Source organism: Pterocles gutturalis, unplaced genomic scaffold, assembly GCF_000699245.1.
Source record: "Pterocles gutturalis isolate BGI_N339 unplaced genomic scaffold, ASM69924v1 Scaffold45223, whole genome shotgun sequence".
NCBI classification, from domain to species: domain Eukaryota; kingdom Metazoa; phylum Chordata; class Aves; order Pterocliformes; family Pteroclidae; genus Pterocles; species Pterocles gutturalis.
The window spans coordinates 2,218-10,602 of NW_010124605.1; the positions used below are offsets into that span (position 1 = coordinate 2,218).

Consider the following 8,385-nt stretch of genomic DNA (forward strand, 5'->3'; position numbering starts at 1 on the left):
ACTTCCAGTGGTGCCTATCCTCTGTGATAGATTCTTCTCCTTAGAGAGTGTCATTATATTGTCTGAGAATCTCCTGATACTGTAATAAGTGACATGACCAGCGTTTGTCATATTATTTGTTCTCTTGTTGCCAGGGGAAGGAGCATGTGCGGCTGAACATTTTCAGTTTATTTTATGTCTTTTCTTCTATATACGTGTTATGTATTTATGTTAGTGAGGCAAGGTCGAAGTAATGTGTTTTGTTCTTCAAGCAAAATGGAGTTAGGTTTCTGCTGGCCCTTAGCTCCTAGGTACATTCATTCCATAGACTTGCACCATCCCCGAGAAAGTTCTGTCTCTAGAAATGATAGCTTTTCCCCCCTTGCTGCACAAGTTCTCTTGTGTCAGAAGAGGGAAGTTGTTGACATCTTGATCCAGTCTAGAGGCCTAGTAGTCATTTATTTAGGAATCCTGGATTTAGGCCCTGGAGGATCTTGAGACGCTGAATTTGTAATTTAAAATTCTAGAGAAAATCAATATAGAGTGGAAGAGAGTGACTTACAATAACCCACGTTGCTGAGATGACATCCCCCCCAGCTTTCTGTACTTGGAGGTTCCTATATGGGGCAGACTTCATGCTTGGATATACTCAATTGGCTAGGTCCAATTGAGAGGTGGCAAAACCAAAGCAAGGTACTTATCAGCCAAAATGTCACAGAAACTCATAGTTAGTCAGGATGCTTAGAAAGCTGGAGGCCATCTTCTGACTCAGGCACACATTACTTTACAAATTACCTTGCAATGTGTTTCTAAGATTTATTTTACAGTTATGAGGATTAGAGGAATTTGTTGTAATGAAAACTGGCATTGTATCATTACCGTGTAACTTTTTAGTTAGATTCTTTGGCTTGCCTGGATACTTCCATGTTATTCCATTACCTCCATCTGGTCCAGTTCCTAGGTAAGTTAGACTGATTGGAGAGCACCAAGATACACCCATATGTAGTAATTATAATAATCTTTTCAATAATTGCATATCTACATATTATTTTGGTATTCTGTGTTTGTATGGCATATGGACATACAGCCAGAGGGAGATCTGGAATTTTTTCTTAAATAGAAATTTTATAAATAAAATAAATTTTTTCTAATTTGAGCCCTGTGTTGCCCTTGATGCTTGTCCAGCCTCCTGTATTCCTATTATAGATTCATCTAAGCCTCCCTTCAGACCTCTTCTATAAGTTTAATATCAGTTAAGTTTAATGTTTCAGTTTAATAACGTAACTGTAGCCGAATGTCCTCTTTCATGTATGAGTTTTCTACTTCGTTCTGTAGCCATTCAATCTCCGATTTACCCTGACAAACATAGGATTTGGAATTCATTACTTTTGCAATTTCAGTCTGCTAGCAATGATAGAGGTTTTAATATAGAAAGGACTGAAGTGGACTGCATTTACAGTGAAAACAGAGTTCTGAATTTGCCAGTATAGACCTGACCTAAGGATGCTTCTGTAGGTAGTAAGAACTGCAAAAAGTATGTGTTGGCTTTGGACTTGCATCTTCTTTATTAGATTTCCTATAAACTTCCATATGGAAAAAAAAAACTAGTTTGTTTTTTTTTTTTTAACTGTAGGCTACCTCCTGGTTTTTCAGTAGCCAGCTTTAATTTTTTTTTTCATCCTCTGAAATGCTCAATGTAGCATAAAGACTAATGGTGTAGTCAAAATGTTGGATTTACTGTATTTTATTCAGATCTTTTAATATTGACTCTAACATAGCTATAGGCCCGACTCATGATAATTAACATATCCCTGAGGATTTAAGAAAGATTTGAAAGATTTGTTGTTAAACTTGGGTTCAGTGGTAAAGTTTTCCTAGAATGGGCTAACTGTAACTCATAAATGTTTTAATATTTTTCTGGATTTAATGGTTGTGAAAAGTACTGTCTTGGTATCTGTGAAAACTGAAGCCCATTCTTTATTCATGGATTAATTACAGCAGAGCAGTTGCCAAGTGATCTTCTTCACAGCACCCATGAACTTCAGCCTTGAACTGAAGAGGACCCATCAAATGGTGAGAAAATAGTGTGGTTCTTGTGACTATTAAGTTATTGAGGGGATGCTCTATTATATTTTCTTCCTAGCATTGGTTTTGTTATGTAATATGTATTGAAGTTAGGTTTTTGTAGGGTAATTGCTGGGACCATAACCTAATTTCTTGCCCTCCCCCAGTATTTCAGCTGTTAATTTCCCAGGCTTTGGTATCTTCTAGATGTCCTTGACGTTTCAGAAATAATTGTTAGTGATACACTGAATTAATTATCTATTTTCTTGATTACTTGCTTTAGCCTTAGTCCTGTGCATAGTGCTTAACTCTGTTCACATAAGTAGTTTTTATCAGTAGCTCTACTTAGAGGAGTGAAGTTCAGTTATGTGGAATTGTTTGAAAGATTGAAACTTATGCTTTGCAGATAAGTATGCCTGCATTTAAATGAAATGTTACTGAAATTAATGCAGGAGTGAGGGATCTGGAAATGCTTTAGCTAGTAGTAATTTGTTTGCTTTTATGCTGTTGAATTTATTTATTTTAAGACAGCTTAATGTAAGTTGTTCATTTGCTTCTCTAGTTTCCCAATTTCTGGGAAATTTTGAAATCTGAGCTTCAAAACATTTATAAAATCTTAGTAATGCTCATAATTCTCCTGAGAAGAACAGCACATTATTTTATTTAAACATTTTATGAAAAGGTGACAATCTATAGAGGAACTAATTCTGTCTCTAACTCACTGCCTTAATCAGGTCTTTAATCTGACTCTCGCACCCTACCTTAAGTGATGATTCTTATATGTATAGATTTATTAAGCATACCTCTCAAAAACAGGGCATTTCATTTTTTTACAGCTATAGAAAAAAGATGGAATATTAGTAGCAGGTATTGTGTGTGTAAGAATAGAGTTGCTGAGTGTTGATACTGGTTTCCTGGTCATTTAGATAGGTGACAGCTTAAAATACTGGTGCAGAGAATGATCCATAGTCAGGAGACAGATCATAGAATCATAGAATCATTAAGGTTGGAAAAGACCTCAAGGATCATCAAGTCCAACCGTCAGCCCACACCACCTACCTCACTAAACCATGTTCCTAAGCACCGTTATCTACCACAGTGATCGGAAGTTCACAGGATGCTGAGAGATGCCCCAGACCTTTTTGGTGCATCAAAAAGTGGCTCAATTTCTGTTTTTGTGTAGTAACTTTACTGTAAAGAGTAAAAGGGACAGAACCCTACTAGCAGCTTATGATTTCCACATTTTCTCATATCTGTGTGGTTGTTACCATAGAGGTAGGAATATGGGATATTAACCCTCTTCCAGCTATTTACCAAATTGAGTTTGGAAGTGCAAGTGTGTTTAAATAGGCAGGAGAGATGGTGAGCCCTTTATACCAATAACTGAACTGCACTCTGTGTTAAGAATTACTTTGGTACTGTTACCAACCACTGAACTAATTTTAACGTTTGCCAGGGTTATTTAACATTTAATCTATTAAAAATAAGATTTAATACTTAAGCCAGAAAGTTTTCAGGCAGAGTGCGTTGAGATATAACCCAGAGGGCATTTATTTTTAATACGATTCAACAATCTTTTTTTTTCTTTCTCAGCCACTTTTTCTTTTTGAGATCTGATTCTTGAATTAACTTGAAGCACTTAATTATTTACATTCTGCTTCATCAGACAATTAGTCTTGTACTTAAGTCACAATACTTGCATGAGTATGGCTTTCGAGGGAAAAGTTTGAATCCACATTAGTCCCTTGCGTCTTGTACTTGACTTTGCCTGTCTGATAACCAATTGGCTGGATCCAGACTAGTGTCAAAGTGTGAGTCTGCATGTTATCAGGGTAAGGAGCTGGGGCTCAGATTTGAGTGTGCGCTCGATACTACAGACATAGTGAATGATTGCAATGAATGATTTGAATTTATTTTCAAATTTAAGCACTTTAGTTGTTCAGCTGAGCAGAGTTTAGACACTCCATAGGCTTAAAGTAAAATGGTTCAAGTTAAGTGGCTTAAAGGTTTTCCTAAAGCATTTTTTGAATCAATGTAATTCTTTTGCTTCAATAGAAGAAGAGAAAGGTCAATGTCAGACAGTTTTGAAAAGGCCATTCTCATTGCTCTGCTAAGAAGATAATTTTGTTTCTTTTATTGCATCACATTTTTGGTTAAATCACTTTCACTTCCATGACTCTTCTTATACCCATTGTTTCCTGCTAACTTTTCCTCTAACGTCCAGTTTTCTATTAACTTTTCCACACTGACTATTATTTGTCTCTCTTCTTTTTACTGGAGTTTTGGAGAGGTCATTATACTTTTTCAGTTTCTTTCTGTCTTTCATGAGTTCCTGGAATCCAAGAACAGATAAAACCCTCTGATTTCAACTATGCCTTTTTGGTGAGAAACACACAAGCCAAGATTTAGTCCTAGATCAATAGAAAGGATAAGCAGAGAACTGTGGATGCCATTTATAAAAAAGGGAACTGGGACTTGCATATTATTAGAAATGATGGGGATATCAGGATCTGGATCCAGGCAGTAGGATCAGGATTTTAAGGCCACTCTTTAAAAATCACTATGCTTATTCTAAAAAAGAAAAAAACCCCAAAACAATCAAAAACTCCACAAAAGTCCCAGTATACTGAATAGATTCATTAGACTTAATGTCACTGTTCTTTTATTGGGCTGTATATCACTGAACTTCTCTTAAGCCTTAGGAGAGACAGCATGAAATTGGAAGAGAAGCAGGGATCTTCATGAAGGGCAGTCAACTGCAGGCTTGGTAAGTTCAAAAAAAATATATAAAATTTTATTTCTGTTGAATTTTCACCTTTATGAAGGGGCATATATTTAGGGCCCTGTTCACAGTGGCAAAAGACAGTTTTATTGAAAGAGTCTCTACATTGTCTGGATTCATTTACAGTATCACCATGTAAAAATCTGTGTTCTGTTATAGCTGAGTTTGTGGTGTAACTCCTGAATGAAAACAATAAGTGACATAAAATTCATTAGTTATTTTCACAGTGATTATGCTACGGTGCTTTCATGCCCAATTTCTGAACAAAACAAGAGATATAGGACTGTGTTGTTTCCTAACAACTTTTGAGTCCACTGCTTAATTTCAGCTGCATTTGATATAGAGGTCACAAAGTCAAAGTTCTACCATTTAGGTAAAACTTGGCAGCTGGGAGTAGAGAAAGGACTCAGATTAGTGATCCTGGAGTAGAAAAAGCTGCAGCATGGACTCAGAAATTTTCTGTCCTGTTCAACCTGTTGACTTCCCAGTCAGCATACTTGGTTGGTCTGCCAGTCAACGCATGTATAGTTCAGACGTAGCCACAGTGTGGCCACTCCTTGTTCTCCCAAAAGTGAGAAGCTGGTGTTTTCTGCAGGAATTTAGGGAAATCTATTTAGAAGGGAATGGGAAACCAGCCAGGGTAGTGTCAGCCTGGGATTACTGCACAGCTCTGTTGGTGGAGTGTATGCACAAGCACACTGATAGGTAACTAGACTTAATTACTTCTGCTAGTCATGAAAAAAAAAATTGGTTTTGCCAGGGCCTTCTAGTCTCCCAAACCACTTGTGAATCAATCAATTTCATGGTAGTTTCTATACCTGGATTAGATGCATGTTTTTCCTGTCTGCATCAGAGAAGGAACTGTTGAGACAGCTTCAGTATTTATTTCTTTGACTGTTTGGACATCAGCTCTGAGCTGTTTCTTAGGCTGTCAGAATTGTAAACCTGTGTTTTCAACTCTCACCAGAAACTGACTGCAATTTAGACTGCAGCTATGTGTCCCTGACCCATCCTACAAGCTACAGTCTTTGAGCAGTGCAGGAAACATGCATTGTATTCCAATTAACTTCCTTTGTGAAGAAAGATGTGGAGATAGGAACAGCAACAGAAAAGAATATTAGGATCTGGCCGCCTCAAGTTAGCACATTGCATTGCAACTTGGGAAATGCTAAATCTGTACCTGCATGGTTATGACTACCACGATTGTCCTGAAAAGTATGGTCTGTCCCTTCTCAGTCAGTGAGAAACGGGCTGATTACGCTTGCCAGACATACTGGTTCACTCACTTTGCAGGCTCAGGTAGGCAGCACTGACTTGGCTGATGTCTGATACTTCTAAATTTTCTGCGTAATGTTAGACAGGGGTCAAGATATCTTATAACACTTTTTAAACAGAACTTAGCACTGTAGCACTGTTCTTTAGAAACAGTTGAATTTCTTAGAATAACAGAAGCCTAAGAGTTATGCATATGAAGCATGAAATACAAAAGCAGTAACATGAGGAGAAACACTTCCAATTCAATATTGTAAGACAACTGCCTTGAAATTTGTCATCAAGTCTGAAATGTGTATTTTAAATTTTTTTGTGTGTCCTCCTGCCCATCTGAAAACCATCGATCTGGCAGCAAGGAATAAAAAACTGTGATACTCTTCTCCGTTTTCATGTCTGTTGTTTCACAAAATCAAAGCCAGTAAGAGAACAACTGGTCATGAAAAAAATAAAAAGACTACATTCCATTTATATGGAACTTTTGGTTTTTCTCTTGCACTCTCCAAACCTTTCATTTGGTCCCAGCTTTATTTTTTTAGAAAAGTACTGTTGTTTCCCTTATGCTATCTGTGTTAAAGGAATGAAGATTATCTTCTGCATATTTCAAGGATCTAGTGGTTGTTTTTAAACCTTTATCACCAGTACTCTTGCATAGTGTCACCAGTTAAATATTATTTAATGGAACCTACGGCTAACCTATTTTTAAATAGTTTATGATATATAAAACCATTGTAACTTACAATATTTTTCCTTTTAAAGATCAACATAGATGTGGTTTTAATAAGAAGAGTAAGGTTAAATCATGAATGTTAAGTTTTGCGTGAACAGCAAAGTGGTGGTATATTCTTGTTTAACATTATGTTGTGTGCTTCCTGTCTTTTAAATGGTGTTCACTAAGAGCTTAACCTTGGCAAATATTTATTTGTAGTTGATTATCATAGGGATTTTTTGTCATGAAGACCTCAGTAAATTCACAGGCCTATGCTGTGTCCCCAAAATGGGTGTTGTGGGACAGGTTTTAAGAAGGCATAAGCACTAAAAAGCCACTTGCATCATAGACTAAAGAAGCTAGGATAATTAATTTTTAGAAAATAATAATTAAAATTTATATTTCAAATATGTATCAGTAAAAGCTCCCATAATGTGCTGCCACTACCTGTAAAGTCCAGAAGCAATTTTAAGACAACATTCTTTAAAGAAGGAGCAAAAAAAATCCTATAAAGAATGTGCAACTTAAAGATGTATGGAACTCCTTTATTATGTGCTAAATGCTGTAATAAAACAGGCTATCAGTAGGTTTTGTTGCATGTTACTAATTTTATTTTTTTTATCCTGATATTTTTGCAGGTGTGTGGAGGAACAGGTCCTGTTCTTGCTGTTGTTACTCCCACATAGGCGGACTCTGTAACTGATTATGTGTGGGTAGGGCCCTATTGAAATTAAGGAGATTCTGCAGTAGTGCAGGGTTCTTTTTGTGAAAGTTCAGTTGCAAGATCAGGACCCCACTGTGACTCCTTACTGTGAATTCTGTCAGTGTATCATTGACTGTGCTGGAACCTGCCTTTTGGGATAATGTAAGTCCTGCTTCTACCCCAAATGTACTTTAGACATTAAATAATCATAAAACATTTCTAATTAGAAAATTAATATAATTTACATGCATTCTTTTAATTATGTTTTTTTGGCAGTACCAAATAATATATTCCTCAAAACTTCTTAATGGCACTGAGGCTTTGTGGATAGTTGGTCACATGATGAGAAAATTCAGCTGTAAGTACATTGAAATGATTGAACTTTTCAATAGTCTTTACTGTTGTTGACAAAGTAATAATGATAAAAAGGTGAAGCAAGAGGTTTGACTTATGCCAATTGACTTCAGTTCTTTTTAAAAAAACTATACAATATATCCATTAAGGATTTCATTATTCCTGGGTAATTCACTATGTGAACCTGGAGTCCTTCCATACTGCAATTAGGTAGGGAGTTTTAATTTGCTTGTTTTCTTTATTTTCATGGTAGCGTGTCTCTGACTTGCTCTGTATTTTCACCCATAAACTTTCTGGAATTTATAGATCTATAAAAACTCTTTATACCACCAACATTTCTGTAGATATTGCAAACCTATTTACTAACATAATTGTCTTGCTGAGTTGAACATTGCAATGTTAATAAATACACACTTATACTTGTGTCAATGTAACTTGGTTAAATTAAACTAAACTGAGCTGGCATTATGAGTGAATTTGATCATGCATGCTGATTAGCTATAGCCTTAGGCAGGAACTACATAT

The 8,385-nt window shown here is 36.2% G+C and overlaps 1 long non-coding RNA gene across 1 annotated transcript; it reads left to right on the plus strand.

Annotated features, from left to right (window-relative positions):
- Positions 1 to 1,977: 1,977 nt before the first annotated feature.
- Positions 1,978 to 7,992, plus strand: LOC104465301. Its single transcript, XR_727590.1, has 3 exons — positions 1,978 to 2,052; positions 4,740 to 4,810; positions 7,442 to 7,992. It is a non-coding gene; the product is annotated as an uncharacterized LOC104465301 (long non-coding RNA).
- Positions 7,993 to 8,385: the final 393 nt, after the last annotated feature.